General features: G+C 41.5%; 1 long non-coding RNA gene across 2 annotated transcripts in view; it reads right to left on the bottom strand.

The window, feature by feature from the left end:
* LOC141571362 (uncharacterized) overlaps positions 1 to 26,880 on the bottom strand; it is a 230,486-nt gene that overhangs the window by 106,135 nt on the left and 97,471 nt on the right. Inside the window, exon 2 of one of the 2 annotated variants that reach the window (XR_016019217.1) lies at positions 10,276 to 10,363. The exons of the other annotated variant lie outside the window; for it this stretch is intronic. This is a non-coding gene — a long non-coding RNA (uncharacterized LOC141571362). The remainder of the gene's footprint in view (positions 1 to 10,275; positions 10,364 to 26,880) is intronic. 2 annotated transcript variants of the gene reach the window in all.

Here is a 26,880-nt window from a genome sequence, read left to right as displayed (position 1 = left end):
TTTCCCTGAAAATAAGACCTAGCTGGACCATTAGCTCTAATGCATCTTTTGGAGAAAAAAATTAATATAAGACCTGGCATTATATTATATTATATTATATTATATTATATTATATTATATTATATTATATTATACCCGTTCTTATAGTAAAATAAGACCAGGTCTTATTTTAACAAGACCTTATTTTAAAATAAGACCAGGTCTTAATTTTTGCTCCAAAGGACGCATTAGAGCTGATGGTCCGGCTAGGTCTTATTTTCAAGGAAACACGTTAAGTCTGTTCTAAACTCTGGCCATCTACAGTAGTCATCTGTTGCTGCATAATAAATTATCCCCAAATTTAGAAACTTAAAACAACTGCAAAGTTTCTATGGATCAGAAGTTTGGGAGAAGATTAGCTGGACTGTTCTGGTTTAGGGTCTCATGGGGTTGCAGTCAAGATATTTGCTGAGGCTGCTGTCATCTGAAGGCTTGACTGGGGCTGGACACCCACTTGCAAGGTGGCTCACCACATGGTTGGTGATGGCTGTTGGCTGTTGGCTGAAGACCTTCATTCTTCTCCACATGAACCACTCTACAGTGCTCTTGTGTGTCCCCGTGACAGAGGAGATGACTACCCCCAGAGTGGGTAATCCAAGAGACCAAGGCAGAACTGCCAATGTCATTTATGACCTATTGTTGGAAGTCACACCATCACCTCTGCATACTCTATTGGTCACACAAACCAGCTCTGAATCAATGTGGTGGTGGGGGGACACAAGAGAAGAAATGCTCTGTGGCAAAGGTCATTGGGGGTCATCTTGAGAAGCTGGCTATTCCACCATCTTGCTGTCCTACAAACCTACGGAGCTTATGGTCAACTTTGGGCTTTGTACTTGTTGCTTGTTCCTTCTCAATGGAAAGGAATCTTTCCCTAGATTTGTGCGAAGTTTGCTCCCTCGTGTTATTCAATCAACCACTCAGTGTGACTTCTACAAACCAGACTTCCCTGATCACCTGATCACCTTATGTAAAATACTGTCCCTATCACCATCCTATCACTTTATTCTTCTTCGTAATACTTGTTACTATACTCCACAGAGGCAGGGTTTTTGCCTATTTTACTCATTGGCAAATCTCAAGTGTATAAAATAGTGTCTGGCACAAAGCAGATGCGCAGTAAATATTTGCTGAATTAGTAAGTGAAGGAGTGAAACCCCAAGTCTTGGGGAATGAAGTGAGGCCACTTTTATAGTAGAGTACAGAGAAGTGAATTCATTCATTCCAAAATATGCGATTGAGCCTTAAGAATCAGTTGCAGAGTATGCAAAGAGGCCTAAGACAAAATTTCTTGCCCCAGGAGCCTCTGGTCACCCACCCAGAAAATGTCAGATGTTAGGACTCTGAAGTGTAAGAGGTTTCTTAACATGTTTCATTGCCTGTGGCACTCACCACATTCTCTTAAGAGAATTTCCCCTATTGTAGCTGAAGTTTAAGCATTAGGCCAAGTAGCCCTCTTTTCTTAGCCACAGCTGTCTGTATCAGAACTGAGCCCCTAACTCAGGGGATACCATTCTATACATTGGAGATCAACCTGTGATTCAAGTGGCTAGCACAAAAGTTTAATTCAGATACTCTTGGGAGCTTGAATGAAGTGACACAGAGAACCTGAGGCTGAGTTGAGAGATTTAAGGACATTAACGAGCCAAAGTCCTGTGAAAGCTGAAGTTCTGGGAAACAGAAACTGAGTAAACAAAGGAGACTGGATGGAAGAGAGGAGGAAAGAGCAGAGAGGCATAGGGAGATGAAGAGGGCCTGTGAACTGGAGAGAGAGAGGAGAGTGTGAGAGAGACACAGAGAAAAAGATAGTCAGAGCTAAAATCAAACAGATCAGAGAGACCAAAACACAGGCCCATCCATCACTGCAGCTGCCCGCTTCCTCTACCTGCAGCCCAGTGGTTCAGTTTTGCCGAGGCTCTTGTACATGTAAAAACTTTCAACCAAAATGTTTTCCACCCTTTTCTCCTTGAGCCAAATTGAGTTATTCTCTCTTATTCGAGGCTAAAATCACCCCAGCTAAAGTATACAGTCTCTCAGAAGGTGGCCTCTGTGTACAGATTCCTTCATGCATGAAACAAAGCTGTTGTCCCACCCCCAGCAGGTATCTGCTGCCTCACATTTCTAGAACAGCAAATATGGGCTTCTTCTGAAACTTCCACCTCTTGAAGTGTCTGCCCCCTCCCACACCACATTGAACATGCATGGATAGAACAAGCTGAGAGATGCAGTGACCCTCTCCCCTGGACAGTGTCTTCAAGACAACCCAGCTTGCTCCTCCATGAATTCACTGCACCGTAAATGGAGTCTGGTCCATGGTACACACTGTAAGTATTCAGAAATGACAGAACAGACCTGCTTCTTGAACCCACAGCACCAGTACATTTTCATTTATTTGCCATTGCTGCTATTTATAACAGCAATTATAATCAAAATAACAGGACCATTTACTGAGTGTCGGGCTATGGACTATACATTTTGTGTGCTTACTATCTCTCCTAGCATCATCAGTTCCTTTTGTGGGCCCTTAGCAACTAAGAAATTTGGTGCAAAAAAAAAAAAAAAAAAAGAAAAGAAAGAAAAGAAAAAAAAATGATAGTTTTACATTATTCTATTCTTTGCAGTGACAAAATCTTCCCGTTTCCAAGATTAAGAGGCACACGCATTCAGGCTTTTTCTTCCTCCAGGACTAACTAGCCTTTGGGGCTTAGATATTAAAAAGTTGGAATGCCTTGGTTTAAGGCAATGGAATGAAGGACTGGAGGTAGAAAGAGAGGCCTGTCTTCAGTAGAAGGTAAAATATTCCATCGAGAACTTTAGTATGACCTTATGATGTTGTTCCAGAAAGCAACAACAATTAAGTTCTACCTCAGGGAGGTGACACAGGATTAGGCAGGGTTTCTCAACCCTCACTGTGTGTCAGATCACCTGGGAACTTTTTAAAAAATGCAGGCCTGGATGTACTAGAGCTGAACCTGTGACCCAACAGTTCCACTCGTAGGGAGATATTCAAAGGAAAGGCATACACTTTTGCTAACGAAAAGATTTACCCAAGACTGTTAGCAGCAGCAGCATTTGTAACACCCAGAATGGGAAAGATGCCCATCAACGGCAGATCGGCCAGATGCATTGTGGTATATTCACACAACGGAATACTCTACAGCCACAAACATGGATGAAGTATTGCTGTCCTCCACAGTGTGGGTGAATCCCACAAATATAACATGAAGTATATACACAGAAGTATGTCAGCTATGCGACTCCATTTATATAAAGGTCAAAGACAGGGCAAATGAATCTCTGCTTTGTCAGGAAGACAATTATTCTTGGGCAGAATAGAGTGATAGTGACTAGAAAAGGACAGAAGGAGGCCTCGCGGGGGTGGGGGCTGATTTTGTTCTGTATACATGGAATGCTTACTTTGTGAAAATACACCGTGCTATACTCCATTTTTTTCACTTTGCTATATACATCTGCTATAATGTATTAAACTGTTTACTTAAAATAATACACGTCTGTTCCTCACCCTCAAAGATTACGATTCAGGTGTTATGGGGTAGGTGGGGCCCAGTCACCGATTATTTTAAAAAGCTCCCCAGAGGATTTTAATGTGGGGCCAACTTGAAAATTACTAAAGCTTTGTTCAGACAGGACTGGATTTGTGTCACAGCTGTCATTTGCTGTGAATGTGACTTTGAGCAAGCCAATCCATCTCTCTGAGACTCATTTCCCTCACTGTAGAGAGGGTATATAATGCAAACGTCACACATCTATTATCAAGTTAAATGAGACAATACCCATGAAAGCCTTAGCACACTGTATGGCACCCCAAAACTATGTGCAATCAATGTTAATGATTATTATTATATAATCGTGTCCAAGATTGAGAAGCAAGTATTTCTAGGATCTGACCCCGATCTGCTAGATTCTAAAGCCCGTATTTGTCTGTTTGTATCTGTATTATGTGCTGTCTCGAGGACGCTGAGCCAATCGTTTCAAGAGACAATGACCCTGAGAGCAAAGAAGAGAGGCCCTGTTCCTTAATCACCGGGTGTTGATTAGGTTTGATTGCATGTTCCATGGTTATTATTGATCTGGGGAATGATTGATGGTCACTGGTTGTCACTGTCTCATCTTTGCTATAATTGCATGAAATATTTGTCGGGGTTGAGCACCTCTTACTCAGATGCATTAACAATAATTTCCCCAAATGTGTTCCCTTGAAAGAGATTGAATTATTTCCAAAGGTCCTGTGCATCTCTTTTGCAGTGCAGGAAAAAAGTGCATCCATAAATTACTCAATTGACACAGATGGGGACCTGAATGGCAGAACAGTTGGCTGCAAATTCTTTTTCCCAGACACATCCTGTCTGATGGCGGGACTGGCAGAGGCTCTGGGGGTGCCACCCTGGTCACACACGAGCATGACTGGTGTTTCCTTTCAGAGGAGGAAGTGGACAGGCCGCTAATCCATGTCGGGGCTTTGGAGTCTGACAGCAATGACTAAGGCAACCTGAAATTCATTTCTCTGCTGTGATGGCTCTCTATTGCTTGGCCTATCTCTTCACAGCTGCTACAAGGAGTGCCGGGATTCAGAGCAGAAAGAGCGCCTGCGAATGCTAACACAGAACTGTATCCGGATTCCTTCTACTTACTGGCTGCGCCATGTTTTTTTTCTGACCCTCAGTCTCCCCCCACTTTAAAATGGGGACATACTGACAGGTCATGCAATTAAAGTTTCCTGGCATGTACGCAAAGCTCGCTTTAGGGGAGTTGGAGGCAACCTAAGTCACTGGTGCGAGGAGATTTTTTTTTTCAAAGAATTAGGTCTCTGGCATAAACACCTTAGTTTTCCTAAATTGCAGTCATTCCCCCAAATATATTCTGTTCCCCTCAAATAAGGGAACGCCTTTGAAAACAATTTTTATCTCTGTTGCTTCACCCAATGACTACACATCAAGTTGATGAATATCTTACAACTACATAGAATAACCACAGAGAACAAGTTTTGTATTTTTCATCTTAAAGTCAATAAATCAGTTAGGTTGATTTTAATAGAAGTCAATTTGAAGTTTTTTTGTTGTTTTTTTTTAAAGTTTAATAATGAATTATTTTCTAGTTACCTTAAAAAGTACATTTAGATCACACTAACGCTGGAGGCCAGGGATTAATTTAAACAAAAACTACATCATCCAGTGGCATAGAGGGTATCAAGAAAGAAGAGTAACGGGTTATGCTAAAGCTTGTATTTGTAATTGTCTGTATAAGCTTTAAATCACTGGAGTGAGTATTGGGTGAAACGTTGGGCTGACTATTTTGTGATTATTAGCTAGCATACTCTTTAAGATTCGATAAAGCATGGATCATTACCCCTACTTTACAAATGGAGAAAATAGGATAATCAAAAATGCTAAATAAATCCTTAAATCTACACACAATTAGTCATAAGTGTAGAAAGGCAAACCCAGGGCTGCCTGACACCAAAGTCAAGGCTATTTTCACTACCGTAGGCTGAACTGAGGCCTTTAGCGGGTACTGTCAGTAGCGTTCACTAGGAGCGAAATGAAAATAACTACTAGTAAAAGATCTTTGTGTTTTAATGTCATAAGTAATAAATTCCACATGAATTGATTTCTTCAGTAAGCTCAAGACCCTAACAGCAAGTTCAAATACTAAGCTCTTGTTAGAGGTATTTGCTAGGATGGGAAAGTTTAAACACATGCATTGATTTATTTAATAAAAATGTATTAAACACCCACTATGTGTCAGTAGCTGTCCTTGGCACTGGAGGTACAATAGTGACCCGCACACCCAGACACTGCCCCCTGCGTACATCGTGGGATTGGGCAGTGGGGACAGGACAGAGATTAATTTAAGGACAGTATAAGAATATAATTCCAAACTTTGACAAATGCTGTGACGGAAGAAAATGAGAAAGATCTAATTTAGTTTCTATGTGTGGGTGTTGGGTTGGGGTATCAAGAAATGTTTCCCCTGAGGACATAAGAGGAAGTGACATGGTAGTTAAAATTTCCAGTGGGAGTCAAATTTAACTAGACAGGTATCAGGAGGAAAGGCACTCCAGCCAGAGAGCAGTGTTTGCAAAGATCCCAAACCTTGGGCATTCAAGACACATCACGCATCTGTGATAACAAAACAAGGTCAGCATGGCTGAAGAACAGAAAGGAACGGGAGACATGGATTGTATTTTCAAAGATGGTCATGGCAATATGTCCTATCCCATATGCCCTTCTATGATGTGCTCACTCCACTCCCCCGTTCCATAATCTGATGTTCTTTACCCCCTGGAATATGAGTGACCCTGTGTTTGATCTGACCAATTAAATATGGTGGCGAGGACAGAGAGTCATTATGCTTCTTGCCTCTTGGAAGCCAAACAGTGTGGTTACCCTAAGAATAACACATGTTGGGGCCCTGAAGGGTGAGACGTCGTGGATGGGACAGAAGCCAAACCACACTGACGTGCAAGGCACACCTCACCATGACCAAGAAGAAACCATGTTGAAGGGAAGCCTCCAGACTCAGCTCCCCAGATAATGCCATGTGGGCCAGCGAGAAACTATCCAGCTGAGCCCTTCCTAAATCCTTAACTCCAAACTTATGATAAAAATTAAGTGTCCATTTGCAGCCATTAAGTTTTACGACAATTCGTTTTGAAGCCATAATCAGAATATGCATGTGGAAATAACTGGAGACAACCAAGGGAGAAGAAACAGAGGCTGTTTATTCAGAACTTGCTCTAGCAAGGGACTCAGCCACCAATCATTTGTGTTTGGCAGAGACACAAAGGCAGGCAGGAAAGTGGGAAAGGTTTATGATGGGAAAAAAGGATATCCTATGTGATTTGTTTGGGAACCGTATTTGGCTTTCTCTGGTTGGTCTTGACTTGGAGGCACATACAAAAATTAAGGAAGCTGGCAGTGATTGATTCAAGCCTGACTATTTGGGGCCAATTACTGCGGAGTTGGTTTGGTCACCTAGAGTTCTATTGTCATTTATGGTCTGGCCACTTTCCTTTTATATATTCAGTATCTCGGGCAGCATGGTACCAAGTGAGGCTGCAGGAGGAAACAGGAAGCAAATCTCACCTCCTTCAGTAAGCATTTTAGATTTCATTAAGAATTTTGTTCCATGCATGCCATTTGGAGTTGACCTTGTGCTTGGCATACAGACACGTGCATGGAAGAGAGGTGAGGTTAAAGCTATCACGTAACACATGGTATCCAGAAACAATGATGACAGATAACTAGAAGTGAACTAGTGAGACAGAAGGGATTGAGGAGGTTGAGCAAAAAGTGCTGATATGCCTTGATCATTGGGTTTTGGGCCAAGCAAGAGAATCCAGAAGGAAAGGACAATCAAAGACCCAAGGAAAACCATCAAAGAAGGATGTCAGGCTCCAGACTTGGAGCCATTAACTTATTAATTCAACAAATCCTTACTGACCTTTTCTTTTTTTTTTTACATCAGGGTTTGGCTGTTCTAGTGCTGGAGATACAGTGTTGAAGAAAACAAATCAAGTCCACAGTCTAGTGGCCAGGAGATAAATAACATATATGTAACACGTAACTAACATATATGTAACACGTAACTAACAAACTGCGAAGAAAATAAAGCATAGGGCTGGAAAGCAAGTGACTGAGAGTGGGGAGGCTGTGTGGATTGATTTAGAAAGGGCAGGCGAGGAAGGGCCTCCAAGGAGGTGCCAGTGAATGGTGAGAAAGAGCCAACCATGCTATGTCCCAGGGAAAGAGCACATCACGCAGACAGAACAGCCACACGAGAGCCCCAAGGCCAGAAGGATCTGAGTACATTCAAAGGACTGAGCATTGTCAGCCAGAAGTGGAGGAAGGTGAAATGAGGTTAGGCTAGAGCCAGGTCCTAGTGGGCCATGTACGCCTCTGGGAGGAGTCTGGATTGTATTTAAATATTATGTAAAACCACTGGAGAGCTTTACGCTGGGGGATGGGATAAGAATGGGGAGACTGATTTTTATGTCTCACACTTTTAAAAGAGGGGAAACTTAAAGACCCAAGCGCCAAAATCACAGACTAATGTCAGAGTGACTCTCAACGATGTTCTTAAAACCACAGCTGCACTTACTAAACATAAACTATGCGACAGACAACCAAATACACTGGCTTGTTGAATCTTCACAACCACTTTATGAGCTTCATACTCTTATCCCATTTTACAGATGGCTAGACTGAAGCTCAGAGAGTTAAAGGGACCTGTACAAGTGTACACAGCTTGTTCTCCCTGCACTAGACTCAGACACAATCCCACAGCTGGTATTCTCAACCACTACACATAGGGCTTCCCCAAACAAGGCAGACTTGATGTCTAGTCACCTGAATATTGAAAGCAGCTTCCTTAAAGACCCCTATCCACGGCCGAGGTCATGCTCTGCCCTCAAACCTGGGAGAGGACTGAGATGCTGCTTGGAAGACCCAGGTAGGAAGAAAGGATGAGAGAATGCATGTGCTGGCCAAGAACGGGGCAGGTCCCAACTCTCAGGCTCTTGTCTGACTTAAACCATCACCAGCGATGCATAAAGAACCCAAATTTGGAAACGTATGAAATTTCTCAGCTGCAGCCATTGCCTGTGTGTATCTCCCACGTGCGCACATGCCTACAGATACACACATAACTGCCTCTGCGTACGCCCGCGATAGGTATAGCACGGGTGCATGCTTTTCAGTTTTGCAGAAACAGCAGATGGATAATTGCAGCCCCTAAGTGCCTAATCTGCTCTCCGGGACACGGGCAGATTTCTGAGCCAACAAACTTAATTGAACTTTCTATTCCAGCTGGAAAAGGTTACAGAGTTGCTACGCACACAGCACAGGCAGAATGAAAAGGTCAGCAGCTCAGTTCTCTTTGTAATGGATTGACCAGAGGCATATTGTTGTGTTTTGTTTTCTTTTTCCTTTCTTTTTTCTTTCTTTTGATTTTTTTTTTTAAATCTTTCTCACAACCACTTGATTGTAAAATTTGATTAGCCTAATTGAGGTTTCCTCCCTCAGCATTTAAAGATGAGGGTATTACGCCGACACTGTCCAGGGTCCTGACACTGTCCAGGGTCCTGACACTGTCCAGGGTCCCGACACTGTCCAGGGTCCCAGAAAGGTTGTTTAAGCCCCCATGTGAGAGAAGGAGCAGGATTTTGTTTAAAGCTAAGTAACTGGGCTTTTTAAACTCCTCATTTGCATAGTCAAAGACTCTCTATAAAAATGAATCACAAACTTCAGCATGTGTCAGAATCACCTTGAAAACTAAAAACACAGATTCCTGGGCTCATGCCCTGGAGTTTCTGAATCAGATCAGGGTAGGGCCCGAGAATTTGCATTTTGAGTAAACTCTCAGATGATGCTGATGCTGCTGGTCCCAGCACAGGACCTTGGAGCACTCCTGCTCTATGATCCTGTCCCAACTGAACCTACTGAAACTTTCTCATACACAAGTGCATTGGCCATGGCATTGTATCTCAAAATGGAAACGATCGAAGAGGAGGGAACCTTGTTCAAATTTGACAAGGGAACCTTGTTTAAATTTGTGTCAGTTAGATTGCTCAGAAAGATGGTGCAATGCTGAGTGTTACATTTTTAGAAGCCCATGGGAAGCTGGAGTCCATCCGTAGTTACATGAGCTGAAGGCGTTCTCGTAACACTGAACCTGGACCTTAAACAATGGGTAGAATTTGAACATGCTATGTGCTGGGGACAGATGGAGGACAATGCCTCCTACAAGGAACTAAGGAGGTTTTTTTTAGCTGAAAAGTAGAGGATTTTTGAGAAACATGATTCCTGTCATCAAATACCTGAAATGTTGTCATGCAGAACAGGGATTAAGTTTTGTCACTGCAGCTCCACAGGACAGAGACAGAAGTTGGGGGTGGGGGTGGGCAATTCTGACTCTATATAGGGAAGCAATATATAAGGAAGTCATTTCTAATAATTAAAGTGGGAATTGGCTGAGGCCTGAGGGAGTTAATTCTCTGTCATTAGGTAGTATTCAATCAGAGACTGGGGAACCGCTTACTGGGAAGGTTGTAAAGCAGATTAAAGCATTACATAGAAAGTTGGACCAGATAGTTAATTTCTCCCATAGCATTCTGCACACAATTAGCGTTCAATAAATGTCAAAATAATATATTTCCCGATTCCCTGATCTTACTTCCCATAGGATTTCTCAAATGAGTCCCTCATGACCTCTTACTTGGCTTTTGCAGTAGCTTCTGATCCGGTCTCCTTGCTTCCAGTTTCACCTGCCATTAAATCCATCCTTTCCGTGGCTGCCAGATAACCTATTTGAAATGCAAATATTACTGTCATCCTGTGGTTAAATTCATCTTCTGCTTAATACACTTAACTGTTTTCCTGTTGTCTGTAAAATAATTGTTGTTCTCTGGCATGCAAAGGCTCTATGTCCTCAACACCACAATCTCACAGATCTCAATTCCCGCTACTCCTTTCCTCCACTGGAAGGGCTGGCTCGGATTTCCTCTTATTCAATAGTCTGTGTATTACAAGTATTGCTGAGCGTATGTTGTCTACCTGGCATTTCTTTACCTTTATTCTCTACCCAGCTATCTCTTACCTACCTCTCGAGACCCAGTTCAGGGGATAGCTCTTAGAGGAAGCCCTCCCTGATACGTCAGGTTCGGATCAAAATGAAAAAGCACAGAGTCTGTTCTTCACAGATGAGTGAATTTTCCCTGATATCTTCATATTCAGGTGGAAAGTGAAGTTGTTCTCAACTACAGGATGAGGTAAAATATTCCCAAGAAGATACAATGGCACCTCAGGATAGGATTGTGTGTGTGTGTGTGTGTGTGTGTGTGTGTGTGTGCTTTGTTTCTTGAAGTGTCACTTGTTAAAGACAGTGTATATGGAAATGCCTGTAGGAGGCCGACAGGCACCATAAAGGTGCACCTGGCCAGGTGGAGACGGTGGGAAACCGGAGAAGGGATGCCATTGCCAAGTGCGGCCTCTTTCGCACTCTGCCATATTGTTACCGTTTGTATAGAAATGTGAAACCAGTGTTTCTAGATCTTATTTTTGAAAAGAATACAAAATCTAGGTTTTTTATAAGGAATCGCGTAATTTTCAAATATTTTAAAAGTGTTTACTTTTAAACATTGTATGGCACAAATACAATATCTGCAGTGAAGATATGGCTCAGAGCTTGCTATTTTGCAACCTCTGTTCAAAATCTTTTCTATGCTGGTATTTTAGCCTGTCTGTTACTCACCTGGCTGCTTCTACTGGCACCAGAATAAGTGAGAATAGGTCACTCATCTCAATACTCCGGTGATGTGGAGCAAAGAAGAAATGCCCCCAGTAGGGTTTAAGATCACAAGTTTCTTTTTTTTTTTTCAGTTTATCTCTAATCATATGTGATTGAGCACAGCCTTTCAGTTTTCCCATACCTCAGTTTCTTCAACTGTCATGTGGGAGTCTCAATTTCTATTCTGTTCCTCGAAGGTTTGTGAAAATCAAATGAGATATTCTAACAGCTATATATACTGTCGGAGGGGTAGTAGACTTGTGGGGCGGCGGCTATCACTTTGTGAGGGGTAGAAAGGTCTAATCAGTATGTTGTTTGATACACCTGAAGCTAACATAAAAAATAAATAAAATTTAAAAAGAAACCTCAGCTTAAAAAAAAATTAAATGAGATAATAAAAGTGAAATTGCCTTGAAAAGAACAAAACACTTGCAGACTGAAGGCTTCAAAACCTAGTTTCACAGAGCAGAGGCATCTGTTACCATCCTTACTGTGCTTTCTAATGACTTAGTTCCACCGTAAGGGGAAAAATGAGGGTTTTTTTCCGGTAATAGTTTCTTCTATTTCCCATAAATGCTGGTTCAAGACAGGTTGGTTCATTGGGTGAAGTTAAAGATTGATTGATAATTGGTTTCTCAATCAAAAGGTCAAGAAAGAGGACACATGTGCCTTTCCTCCCCAACTGATTACTGAATCCTAGTTTAATGTTACGTGTCCTCCTGCACAGAGCTCTGCCAGACAACGGGTTCTTGTCAATTGGTTTTGCTGTGTTTGTTCTTACTTTGGAAAGAATAAAGACATAGAGGAGAGTGTATCAGTGCAAGCAGATTGCTTATACTGGGGTAGCTGGAGCTCACAGTTAACCCTCTGTGGATGGTTTAAATTTAAGACTGAGATTAAACCTTCCCAGAAGGGAAGAAGCTTGCCAGCAATTCAAGTTCTAATGATAAACGTGTTAAATGAATACAGCAGAGTGAATAAAAGCATGGGCTTTGGAGTGATTCTCAGTCTGGGATTAACTTGTTTTCTATATGGGACCTAATAGTCAACTGACTACAAAAGGGAAAAAAAAAAGCTGCAATTCTTCACTTCTGCCTATATCCGTGCCCTCTGCAATGTGACTTTCAGGCGTTTCTCATGACTAGGAAGAGTCTGTTTCCCCACTGCTTGAATCTGGACTGTCCTTGTGACTGGACTAACCAATAGAATGCATCAAAAGTGACATTGCCAATTCCAAGCAAAGGCCTCAAGAGACCTTGAAGAAAATTCCTCTCCTTCCCTTTTCCCTTCTTTCCCCCCTCCTTCTTCTTCATTCTCCTCCTCCTCTTGGCACACTCTCCCTCATGTGCAGAATCCTGCCACTGTCACAGGGACAATCCTGGAATGTCCCACTAGAAGATGAAGCGCATGTGGTCTCGTCACCCTCATCACCCCAGCTGACAACCAGACAAAGCCAGACATGTGAACAGGGCCACCCTCGACCATTCAACTCCAAGCTGACCCACCACATGCATGATTGAGCTTAATCAGGATTAGCCAAGCCTTACTCAGATCAGTAGAACCACCCAACTGACCTAATAACTTATAAGAAATAATAAATGCTATTGTTTAAGTCACCGAGCTCTGGAAGGTGTTTTTACATGGAGCAATATTTAACCAATACAGACCTAGAGCAAGTTAAAGAGCTTTCTGCACCTTGACCCTTTGGTCCCTCATGTGCAAAATGGGAATAATAATATTAGCACCACACAGAACTGTAGTGAGTATTCCATTAATAGCTGCTCTTATCAAAATAATCCAACTTAGCAAGATGTGTTGGAGTTGTACTTCTTTGAAAGTATCCCATGATTCTAGAGTGTCACACTTTCCAAATGCCCTCTCCACATACTCCAACCACACTTACTCACACACAACACCAATATAAGGAAGCTTCACTGTAAATTCAAGGTTTCACCAACTACCTGGTAGTTATCGTATTAAAGTAAACACCAACATCATCAGAAAGTGGCTAATAAAAATGAGAATCCCCATTTCTCTGAGAGAAAAATGGGGCAAAATGAAGCACAGCATTGTTCTCAGTACAGAACTAAGATGAGAGTTTTAAACGCTACACTGCGCCAAATTTGATAATTGGTGACTTGAGAGGCTGAAGCCTTTTGATCCTCTGCAAAGGAATAGTCTATGACAGAAACAAGATCTATAACAATGCTCCAGTATATATTTATCTGGAAATTTTCAGAGTCACCTGAAAATACAAACACTTCTACCACATTCTCTGCCACAAATGCCACCTCTCTGTGCGTCTGTCCCTGCTTTGCATGCCATGTCCTGCCACATGTAATTCAAGTCCACACATCCAAAACAGAGAAAGTTCTCTCTCACTCTGCCTCTCCCTCCAACTCTTAGCTGACCTTCACGGCCCAAATCCCAATTTCCTCTCTTTCAGTGAAATCAGCTTTTGATAACAGCAGGTCAGGCTGTTTCTCTCTCCTTCAGAGCGAATAACCTACCTAAAGACCTGCCAGTAACGTTCCTGTTTTAATCACATATGATGTCATGGTCCCAGAGAAAAGGAATGTTTGCTATTCCCCCTTCCAGGCCTTTGGTGAACATAGCTGGCCACTTACAGTGCTCTGTTCTCCTGAATCCAGAAGTGGCCTCAGTGCTTAACAGCGACAATCAGAACAATAATACAGTGATAACTAACACTGATGTAACTCTCACTCTGTGTGAGACACTCAAGGCTTATTACAGACTAACTCAGCCCTCACGGCAGTCTTATGAGGCAGGTGTTCTTATGATGCTTATTTTGTAGATGAGAAAACTTAAGCACAGCAAGAGTACATAGGTGGCTTAAGGCCACAGGGCAAACCAACTAGAGAACTTGGGCAAAGACGTAGGCAATTTAGCCACAGAATCTGTGCCCTTAATCACTATGCTATTCTAAGAGAACATTCCAGAAAACCACTTATCAGCTGTTGGAGTTGACAAAAGAGATGAAAGTGATGAAACCTATTTTCTCTGGCTATAGGACTATAGAACATTATTGCTTGAAGGTACTTTGTGGGGACACCTCATCTATCCCCATTTTTATAGATGAGGGATCTGAGGTCAAGAAAAGTGAAGTGGTTTGTCTAGGATCCACATATTTTGAAAATACGGTTAGTGGGAAATAAAGTCATTCTGGTGACTCTTGAATTATGCTATTGGTTCCAACCCTCATAATAGCTACCATTTATTGACTGCTCATTGTAAGTCAGATACTGTGTTAAACGCTTTCTCTCATTTAATTCATGCATTTTTAATTCATCTCATTTTTTTTTTCATGCATGTTCTCATTTAATTCACAGAAAATTCTAAGACGAGAAAACTGAGGCTCAGAGAAGTTAGGGAACGGGCCAAGGTCACATAAGTAGGAAGTGGAGGAGGAGAGACTGTGGTCAGCTTCTGGCTGACTCCAAACCTTCCTGGGGGTAACTACCGGGCAACACTGGATGATAAGGGCCTGCTGTCACTAAAATCATGGGACTGCTTCTGATTGAGAGGAAACCAGAGATTTGCAGTTACTTTATAAATTTTTTCATCACTGTCTGTACCCTGAGAAGTCTGAAGTTTCACCCCACTGAACTTCCCAGAATGGAATAAAATGCAACTCTGAACCTTGACAATTCCAATGTCATGTGGAGGAAACAGCTGGAGAAATGTATCAATTGCATATCTGAAAAAATGCCTGCCTGGGATTGGGGAGGAAAATTTCAAGGCAATCCAGAAATTTGGAACCTATTCTGAGAGGAAATAAAAAACCCTGCACATATTTTCAATTCATAGGCAGAAATTAATGGACACAAATATTCCTGGAAAATTAAAGTGTAAACCCTTTGAGGTCAAGAGTCTTTTTTCTAAATTCTGTTTTCTGCCCTCCTATCAGATGATAGGCACACTGCCAGTGCTAACGAGGACTCTCACGTCAGAAATTAAAGGGCCCTAATGATATCTAAGCCAGTACCCTCATTCTATAGGTATGAAAACAAGGCTTAGCAAGATGAAGTGACATTTCAAATAAAAGTCTCCTAATGCCACACCCAGTGCACACTGCATACGAGGCCTGACGATTGAGTTCGCGAACTTGCCACCGTGCACTTACATTGACAGCACTGTACAAACAGCTCGGTAAGGTGTCATAACCTTGGTATGTCAGTGTCTCACAGCTGTGTTCGTGTTGACATGTGGCGGTGTCTTGCTGAGTGGTGTTTACTATTGTTGCGTGTTTTGGTGTGCTGCCTTGAGAATGTCTGAGCTTGAATTAGAGCAATGAACAAACATTAAATTTCGTGTTAAACTTGGCAAGAGTGGAAGGGAAATCAGGGACACGTTAGTCCAAGTTTATAAGGATAATGCCATGAAGAAAACGGCAGTGTAAAAATGGATTAAACGTTTTTCTGAGGGGACAGAACACGTCACTGATGAAGAAAGATCAGGGTGGCTAGTAACGAGTAGAACTGATGAAAATATTGCAAAAATTCATCGAATTGTGTGTCAAAATCGTCGGCTGACTGTGAGAAGCATAGCAGACCAAGTAAACATAGAAAAAAGTTAGGAAAATCTTAACTGAAAGTCTTGGCCTGAGAAAGGTGTGTGCAAAAATGCTCCCAAAGGAGCTCACCGATGAACAAAAGCAAAGGAGAGTCGAAGTTTGCCAAGACCTTTTGGAGAGGCAAGGTGATATTTTGGACCGTGTTATCAGTGGAAGTGAAACATGGGTGTGCCAATATGACCCTGAAACAAAGCGTCAAAGTGCGCTATGGAAGTCAGCCAATTCTCCACGACTAAAAATGTTCCATCAGTCCAAATCAAAAATCAGAAGGATAGTGCTAACCATTTTCTTTTGTAATATCAGAGGGATTATTCATTACAGATTTGTACCAATTGGACAAACAGTTAACCAATTTGACTATTTGGAAGTTCTGAAAAGGCTGCATGGAAAAGTTAGACGAAAATGACCTGAACTTTTCGCCAACAATTCATGGCTCTTACATCACGACAATGCACCAGCTCACACAGCACTGTCTGTGAGGGAGTTTTCAGCCAGTAAACAAATAACTGAATTGGCACACCCTCCCTAGTCACCTTATCTGGCCCCCAATGGCTTCTTTCTTTACCCGAAACTAAAGGAAATATTGAAAGGAAGACATTACGATGATTTCAGGTCATCAAGGGTAACATGATGACAGCTCTGATGGCCATTCCAGAAAGAGTTCCAAAATTGCTTTAAAGGGTAGACTAGGTATCGCATCGGTGCATAGCTTCCCAAGTGGAGTACTTCAAAGATGACTGTGGTAATATTCAGCAATGAGGTATGTAGCATTTTTTCTAGGATGAGTTCGCAAACTTAACTGTCAGACCTTATATAAACACAGCCATTTGATGGTGAAATTAAAAGAAACAAAGAGTAATTATTTCCAATCTTAATAGTTGGATCTAGGTATGGTAGAGAAAAAATTAAAGGTCATCTAATCCAGCTCCCCAACTGACGCTTAATCTTTTGTCACCTTTTCAGCTGACATTACCCAAACTCTAGGAAAACACTAGGTATGGGGGAATTACAAGTAACTATAGGTAAAATCTAACAGTGTGTAGTAAAACCTCTCAGAAGTATTGTGTTTCTCTCAACTATGACTTTCAATCCTAGTTTTAGAAGCAATTAATATATATCCCCTACAATAGTAGGCTGAAGTGGTTCAAAGATATCACTTGTAATAAGCCTAGTTTTGAAGTTTAAGTTCTTTTGCGAAGATGATTCTGTGTCTCCCACCTCATGTTCTTCTGCTAGCCAGAGGCCGTTACTTGTGATGGAAGGAAAGATGACAGGGCAGAAGTTCATTCCAGATTCCACAAACCATCGGAATCCTTGGCTTCTGCCACAAGCCTGCTAATTTCCGGACTAAAAATTGCTCAGGAGGCATTGAGCCATGACAACCTAGTGTCTTCAGAATCAATGGACCACAGCCACTTAGCATTGGAAGGGGCCTTGGAGATAATTTAGTTCTGGCCTATCATTTTGCAGATGGAGAGACAGAGTGTTAAGTGACTTGCTCAAGGTCACACAGCTGGTTAATGGCGGAGCTGGACCTGGGCCCCAGTTCACCAGACTCCTGGTTCCATAGTCTGTCTGCTCCTCAAGCTGCCTCCCCAGACTTCCCAGCCATCACCAAAGCAGCTGTAGCATTTGCTTCTCAGTAACCAACCCCCAGAAACAGATAGGGAAGCCTTTGTTCCCTGCCCCTCACAGTTCTCACCTCTCATTCCCTTCCCTCTAATGAGCAGGATGCTGCTGGTCCAACTGCATCTGCTAAGCAAAGGATAGCTTTTGACTTCCCTCTAAAACAGTTGCTTGTACTTGATTGGATCTGCCGTATAGTGCAATGAACAGCTTTGTCCTACTTAGGGACAATTTTAGCAAAAGATAAAATCACGACTCTCAGATAAATATAAAACAAACACACGCCAAACATTTTATTTAACTCATGAATTAATGAAGGATCCAGTAAGACGTTACAACCCATTCAAAGGTGGATTTAAAGAACACACACAGGCAACCAGGAAGCCGACATAGACGACAAATAGATGCAAAACTGGTTAATATCCATAGGGCAATAATCAGTTCATCTCCACTGGACACCATTTGCATTCCTTTGGATAATAATCATTTGCATTATTATCAGTTTTCTTTAAATTACAAAGTGCTAAAATAGCTCAAAGGCAATGAAAGGCAGATGTAACCCAGAAGGGTGGGCCAGACAGGACTCCCAATCATCTTTCTTTTTAGCTCATTTCCAAATCTTTCACAATTTTCCTGACAGCCTCAAGTGCTAATAACTATTCCCTTCATGACAATATCTCCAAATCTCTCTAGGCAGGAAACAAAGTGTGTCGCTGTCATCGCTACACACTCTCTCAGCACCTGATTTGTTCACTCCCCTCTTCCTCTGAACACTCATTCCATGGCCAGATCTCACCAGGCTTCCATGTTTTATCACTCAGCAAGCTGTCAAGACTGTAAAGCATCTGAACAGCTAGATTCAAGTCTTCCTTTTGGCTCTTTCTTGTTGTATAACCTTTGACAAGTCATTTGACCTCTAAGCCTCAGATCCCTCCTCTGTAAAATGGTGATTATGGTTTCTGATTCACATGACCTTTGTCTCCAAGATTCAAATGGAATTATGGGTGTTGGACTAGGTTTTCTTGATCTGGTTTGTCAGGGACTCACGCTAGTGGTACAATTAGGTTATTTATTAAAATGAGAGTTTATTAGAAGGAGTATAAGAGCATATGTGAACATTCAATAAAAAGAGAAAATATCTTAGCAGCACCATTATCTGGACCCCAGCCATATCAATAACCATCACTTATGAAAGATCGAATAACAAGAATTCTCATTATTAAGTTCTTTACTATGTACCACATATTGTATTTATACTGTTCTTTTATCTTTACTATTACCTTCTGAAGTAGATATATAATCATTTCTACTTCATAAATGAGGAAACTGGAGTGCAGGCAGGGAAATTCGCCCCAAAGTCTATAGCTAACATATGTCTGTTCTAATACTCAAACACAGTTCTCTCTAGACAGAAAAAATACATACCCTTAACCACTATGAACCGCAGGCTTCTTAGAAAGCGGATGAAAATCACTTGGAATAGTCACTTGCTTGCAAATTTCCTCTCTGTGTTAAACCCTCTATTTATGCTCCCCCCAAGAATTTCACTGGATTATTTTTCAGTATTAAAAATAAAGCATCCGTATTGGACATAGTTTGGGCCACCACTTCAAAGCAGAGACTTCACTTGTTTCTTATTTTTTTTTCCCCCAAGCATAGAACCCCAGTCTATATATTTAAGGAATTCAGTAGAGGTATTAAGAACACAGACTCAGGGTCTGGGCAAGTTTGCCTCACTGTCCCACACCCTGACCCTTTGTTAAATGTGAATTTTTAGGCAATTCACTTAACCTCTAAGCCTCACTTTGTTAATTTGTACACTGGAGTAATAATAACACCTACTCCATTGGGCGAATTTGATAAATAAGTGAACAAATTCATATAAGCACTTAGCTAATTGCTGCAAAAGAGTAAGTATTTCATAAACAGGACATACCATTATTAACTTAAATTTTTCTATTACTATTAACAGAGAACACCACACAAAGCCTAATAACTAAAGCAATAACAAACGGTGGCAGCCACTTGCCCCAAATGAGTATTGTGTAGAAATAAGGCAGTGAGTCTCCATCACCAGTGAGACATCTGTTTCTTTGTAAGTCATGAAATGTCACGCATATTAATAGTGCTTAATTTTTATGATCTTAAACAACTTGTATTTTCAGGATCTGTAAGGTTTCGAGAAGCAAAAGCCAACCCCTCAAGCTAGCGTAAATAAACTACTGAAAAGCATTGGAAAACTTTGGAAGGTCCCTCTCCACCGAGGAACGAGAAGTATATCTGGTTCCCAAAAGAGCAGGGCCAAAAACTACGGAACGTATTTTCTCACATCTTCTCTTCAAGGCCACATGGAGTCTCATGTCTTCCCCTTCCTGCTTGTTTGTTTTATTCTCTTCTCCCTGAGTCCATCTTCTTTGGTCAACGCTTGCACTTGTGCCACACTCATCGTGACCTCACCACACAATGGCAGTCTGAGCCCTCCAGCCACCAGGACCTGCCAGTTCCTAGGTCATCAACCCAGTCTGTATCCCAATTCCAAATTTCTGGTAGAAAGAACCAGAATGGCGCAGACCACCCTCGGGGTTGGTTCCCCAGGCGTATTCCTAACTGTCCAATCAGCTTTGGGCATAAGCAGTCAGGTCAGTATTGGGCAGGCAGAAAGGACTACTCCTGTAGAAAAGGAGCAAGTTTCGGGTACCCCAAGTAGGGTAAGCCACCATATATTTCTATATGTCAACTTAGACACACCTGATTAAATCATTTAAATCACCATAAAGGAAATGATTTTCAGGCAGAAAACAAGGGATGGAATCCTGACAAGCTAGGTAGATTCTCACTGTAATTCATTAATGCACCAATTATTTACAGTGTGTCTATTTTAGAGCCCAGGGAGGTTTTTCCAGACAAATGATAAGGTTCCCCCACCCAAGAAAAGAGACTCACACGAGCCGCTAATGGCTCTGTGGCTGAGATGCTCCACCCAGCCATGGACCTGGGGGTTCTGCGGTGACATTCTAGAGCTCAGGATTTGACTATGTCTTGACTGTACTCTCTGACATCATTGTGAACCAGGAATGGGAGTCTTGGCTTAATAGCATTTGACTGGAAGGTGGACACGGGGTGATTTGTGATATAAATATCTAGGGGCATTACTATTATCACCATCCATTCAGTGGCACAAAAATACGTGTGCTATAACTCTCTTCCCAGAGCATACATATTGAAGAAAAGCATTCTGCACAAACTCATTAGAGGGTCTTTATTTTGCTTATGCAAAGATAACTCGAAGGAATGGCGCTATATGCTGATTTTAAAAGGGTCAGCGAAGGTTTAAAAAATAATTTAAGAGATAATTTAAGATTCAGAGTTTTCCAAATATGGTTCCACAGGAGAGTTAAGTGGTAGGGAAAGCACGAGCTGGTTGGCAGAAGACCTGTGCTCGTCTTGGCTCTGATATTTCCTATCTAAGGGGACTTGAGAAAGTCACGTCTCTAAGCCAGAGTTTTATCCTGTGTGAAATGGAGCAACGCTTTTCTCATAGATAATTGTGAGAACCAAAGCTAATAAGTGAACAGGTATGAAAGAACAAACAGCTGAATTCTACACAGATGTGAAAAGTTTTAGATCCATCATCTCACTTTACTTTTGGAGAAAGTGAGGGCCTGGAGCATATCAAGCAACTTGGGAAATGTCACATAACTGGTTGGTGTCATCTGGTTGTAAAATTCATATCTCTTCAATCTCAAGTTCAAAGCCAACAAAATGCTACCTTTACCTTCAAGACACTAACAACCTGTCAGTTACCGGATCCTATTCATGGTAGCTGCTTACAGGGTTTGAAAGCGGCCATTGTCTCAAGTGGTACTGCTTACTAGCTGAGTTAATGGTATGCCAGCTATTTAATCTTTAGAAACATCAATTTTCTCATCTGAAAAACAATAATAATAGGAAGCTCATAGCAACTCTATGAGCTAAAGCATATAAATAGTTAAGTGGGGTGCTTGGAATACAGTAAATGCTAAATAAACATGATTTATTATGATGGAGGAGGAAAAGAAAGAAGTGGAGGTTTGGAGGAGGAGAAAAAGGAATTATTTTTTGTAACCTTAAAGTTTAGCCTAACAGTTTTCTGGGGAACGAGGGGAAGGTGAGGTTGCTACATCTCTCCAAGTTGAGTCTGATGATGTAAGGACAGCATTACAGGATTATGGCATCTTGTATCCTTGAGCAGAAGTCAACCCAGAAACAAATATAGAAAGGTTACATCACGGGGTGGTCCCACTCAGAAGCACTCAACTCCCTACACAGTTATATTAAAACTCCTTCACCTGACTTTCAGAAATAAAAAAAAAAAAAATGATTGGACTTTTAACTCTGCAAAATCACCCACGTTACAGCCCTTCCCCAAATAGACACATTGTATTATGCTACTATCACAATAGATTTCCCCCGTTCTCTCATCATGCCCTCTCCGTCTCTAAATCTGAATTTGGGTCAGATTATCTCTCAACCTGCATGGAGTCCCTTCCCAATATTTTCTGCCTATGAACATCTTATTTGTCCCCAAGTTTCAGTTCAAATGTCACTCCATCACTAAAATAGTCCTTAATTGGGGTAAATGATGTCTTACCTTGCATTACTATTCACCGTGTTCCTTTATTTAGAACATCTCCCTCTGCCTGTGTTTCCCTACTGTGCTGGAGATCCTTCCTTGGAGATGGAACCAACATATGCTTCTTGTCCATATAACTGGAAATGCTTAGGGTAAGGTCTTACATATAATAGGTATTAAATATTGGTTAACCTGAATCAAAAGCTATTGTTGAGCTGTTCAAAGAAGTGCGAGTTGTAGGGAACGTACACATGCATGATTTGGGTTCTGCCAACGTTCAGATGATGTCACCTGGGAGAAACTGAGCTCCAAATTAGTTACTCCAGACTTAGAGTTTCCCTAGTAATTAAGTTAATTACTACTTGCTGAACACACACAATATTGCAGTCACTGTTGTAAGTTATAGGTATAACATCTCTCAGATGTGAACTCTCAAAAAACTTCAATGAGGTAGTTTCTGTAATACTATTACCCCACGTTACAGATTAAGAAACTGAGACCTGGAGAGTCTGAATGACTTGTCTGACATCCCACCGCTGCTAATATGTGATGGATTCTGGGTTTGTTCCTAGAATTCACACTTTTAACCACGATTAATACTGCTTGAGAGCCAGAACAGCCCTCACCCCGTCCCCCCCAACGTCTTAGGGGAAATCAGGACCAAGGACCCCACAGCCTCCTGTCCTTGTGTCCATTCCTCCTGGAACACAGCCCCCCCCCATCCCTGGCTCACTGTCTAAGCTCTGTTTCCACCATCCCGCAATCTCAAGTGAGATCAGCGGGGAAGCACAACCAGCCCGAGGGGAGCTTTAGTCAGGAGGGCTACAGCAAGCACAGTAAGAAGGGAGGTGTTATGGAGAAATTTCTCTGCGATTTTGTCCTCACCATAGAACATTACGACTGGGCTGCAGGGACAGTAAAACAGTTCCCATTGCCCGTTTTCTCTCTCTCTGTAATGTAGCCAGAGACTTAAATACGACTGAGTTAATCTTTGAAGAAAACAGAAAATACTGTAACAATAAAGGCCGTAACACGGTTACAAATGAGAGCTACTGCTCCCTTCTGCATTCTAAATTCCGAGGATAATTCTGCAGAGCTTCATTACGAGAGCATAATTGTGTTATAGAAGTCTAAATCATCCTGCTACACTTAACTGGCAATAACATTAAGATAGCGCAGATATTCATTTTAATTAAAACATAGCCTCAAACTATTTCCCTGCTATAATGGGCAAAACTTTCTTTTTCTCCCCCACGCAGAAACTTTCATTTGTTAGCACGCGTAAGGCCAGCAGTAGACAGGAGATTTAAACACAATTAGGAAACCCCACCTTATAAGTAAGGAGCTGTTAAAGCTTTGCTGAGGAAGATGAATATGGGAAAGCTGGTTCGGGTTTTAATCTTTTTCTCATATGTGAGGCACCGACAGTCGTTGCTGCAGAGAGAGTGGGGTTCCCGGATAATCAGTTCAAGAGTTATGCAAATAGGAATTGAGATATAGTAGTGCAGACATTCACAAAAACCTTGGGAGCCCAGCAGTCTTCAAGTTTCCCGTTGCCTGGAGCACAAACATTCGTTCACTTAACAAGTGAACCTCTATTTACTGAACATCTATTTTGTGCTGCACACTGGTGGTACACACATAAATAGAGGGCGGCTTCTTCCCTAGAGCCTATGGCAATCTGGTGAAGGAAACTGAAGTGCAAACAAGAAAGAGCATTACCAAATGCTCTGTGAAGAGGTGGCCTAATATCCCTGCGTTTTCTCAGAATGAGAAATCTGGGGGGCGGGAGGGGGGCTGGATTTTGGAGTGCATGAAGTTTTCCAGACAGACAAGCGAATGACAGAGCAGAGGAACAAGATGGCTGAACCAAGTTGCAGGACATAGTGTAGCCCATTGGAACATTCTAAACGACTCGGTTTGACTAGACTGTAATGTGGAAAGGAGGAGAGGGAGATGAGATCGGCGAGGCCCAAGATGTGGGAAGGTGGAGGTGCTCTGGCAAGGAATGTGGGCTTCTCCACCGGTGATGGAGAGTTTCTGAAGAGTTTCACCATGGGGAGCCACAGGGGCGCATAAGCATTCCCAGCACTGGGGCCACTGAGGCTGCAGTACAGACTGTGCAGTCTAGTGCTCAAAGCTTCAAATTATCCCTCCGTCTACACAGAAATAGGAATAAAATAGCAATAACGACAGTTAGATCAGCAACATCGATGAAAATTGCTGAATGGATGCTATATGTCCAATGATTTGCATAGACTATTTTATTTAATCCTTAAACATTTAAGGATTAACAGTCTCCCCATTGCACAGGCAGAAACTCAGGCACAGATACGCTGTCCACCCAGGTAGAAGAGAGATTCCAACTCTGGTCTGTCGGATTCCCAATCCCCTTTTCAGAATCATAATCACTCCGCAGAATTTTCAGTATCAACTGTAAACAGCCATTCCATTCAGCCTCCTGCCCCTACATTTCTTCATATAAAAGGTTCCGTATATTGTTCTCTAAATAAGAATCAGGCCATTTGCCACGAATCTTGAATTTCCTAGATCTGTCTTCACTGTCCTCTACGCATGTCTCCCCATCCTACTTTCACTACAAGATTAGTCTCCAAGCTGGCTTATTCCAGCATGTCAACCAGCAGCATTTGCTTTAATTGGTAACTCCTACTGCATGTCAATCTCTATTCTAGGTGATGGAGTTACAGAGATGTACAGCGCAGATAAGGTCCCTTTTCTAATGGGGTTTAATTTCTAGGTTAAACAGCTAAGGAGTGGCAGAGCTGGCGGGGAACCCAAGCCGTTTTACTCTATAAGCTGCACTGTCCACTGTGAAAGCCCCTGGACACTGACTCATATGGCTTTTGAGCCCTTGATGTGTAGCTCGTCCAAACTGGTTTGTGCTGTAAATGTAGAATCACACAAAATTTTGAAGACAGTTGAAAAATGTGAAATACCATCTTGCTTATGTGTATATGTTATGTGTTGAAGTAATAATACTTTGTAAATAATGGGCTAAATAAAGTACATTATTAAAATTTGTTTTACCTATTTCTTTTCACTTTTTTTGGATGTGGGTAGTGGGAAACTTAAAATTGCAGGTGAGTTGGATTATATATCTGTGGAACAGTACTGGTCTGCACTCTGCACTCCTAACCGTTACGCTGTATTACCTCCTCAACGAAGAGATAAATAAAAAAAGATAATGAGGAGAATGATGAGCATTATGGTATTAATAACACAGTGATGTAATAGAACATGTCTATAAGCGAGTGGGTGTACACCTGTCATTAGATAGGGTGGGTAGGAAGGTCTGTGTGCAAATGTGATGTTTGAGCAGAAACCTGGAAAATAGCCATGCAAGGGACTGGAGAGGGTGCAAGAGATTCAGAGAGCTTATTGCTTATACCACGACCTTGACAGTGAATGCCTATTTTTAAAAGACTTTTATTTATAATTCTTTGTTTTTAACTTAACAGAAGGGCACTGAGTATAATAGAAAGTATGTGACTTAAAAATAAAGTCACTGTGATTTTTTTATCGTCTAGGTTTTTTCCACTTCTAGAACCCCAATCTTGGACATTCACTTAGCATCTGTGGACCCATTTGCATCCTTAAAATGGAAAAAAAAAACTTCTCCCTAATTTATTGCAACATTTATATTAGATATAGTATAAAGAGCATCTACCACAATGCTAACATTTACTTTACCTTCCCCCTCTTTTGCGATTTGATTCTGAACGCATGTAGAACACGCAATGTCAATATCCTGTCTCTTTCCAGCCCTCATGGACCCTATCAGAGAGCCTTGAACATGGTGGATGTGAAATAAAAGAGTTAAGTAACTTTCTTTTTTAAGTAGTCGAAAGAAATGCACAAGCGTATTTACAGGAACAAAGACTGTTGAGATATTTTTGAGCCCATCTTTACAAATTGGACATTGTCTTCAAGGAGTTTCTGCTAACAGAGTCCTTCTACTTGTTTAATTACAATTCTGAAGAGCTTGTCCAATCATCCCCTGTAGTTACATTTGTAAAGCTTTTACTAGTTGACAAAGGGCTTCCACAGCCATCTGATCTTCACAATTGCACTGCAAAGTTAGAAGAGCAGGAATCAATAGAAAACTGAAGCCAGAGACCAAGTGATATGTCCAAAGTTGAACTACTAATAAATGGCAGAGCTCATCCTCTAAGTCTGGGCCCAGGGCGTTTTTCACCACATTATGTTGATGCCTCTAAATAAGAGTTTTTATTAAGATGTTGCATTGTGACGGCTTTTTCCCTGTACCTCCAATTTTGCTCCCTATCAGCTTCCCTACGTGTGGGCACTTCGCTGCAGGTGTCTACGTGTAATATGACACTTACAAATGTATTAAATGATTGGGCATATTTGTCTCAACGAGCAGCTCAGGAGTTTGGTTTTTTTTCTTTTTCCTTTTTGTTTTTTTCCTCCTCTCTTGATTGTTTTGCTAAATCCAAGTTCTAAAGTGCTGATAGGGTTTGAAACTCTTCACCTTGCAAGCAAGGTACTTTGTCATTTTCCTGGAGCTTAACTACGAATACTCTGAGATGAGAATAGACAAGGTTACAATGCCTCCAGGCTTCCAACTGAAGATTTCAAATATTTCTAATTTATTCAATTTAACTTCATTTAAATTTTACTGAGAGGTAATTGCACTGAATTAATATAGTTACAATTGTGC

This window comes from Rhinolophus sinicus, chromosome 16, assembly GCF_057876585.1.
Source record: "Rhinolophus sinicus isolate RSI-liver-muscle chromosome 16, RSI-T2T, whole genome shotgun sequence".
Lineage (NCBI taxonomy): Eukaryota > Metazoa > Chordata > Mammalia > Chiroptera > Rhinolophidae > Rhinolophus > Rhinolophus sinicus.
This window is presented reverse-complemented; position numbering and strand designations above follow the sequence as displayed.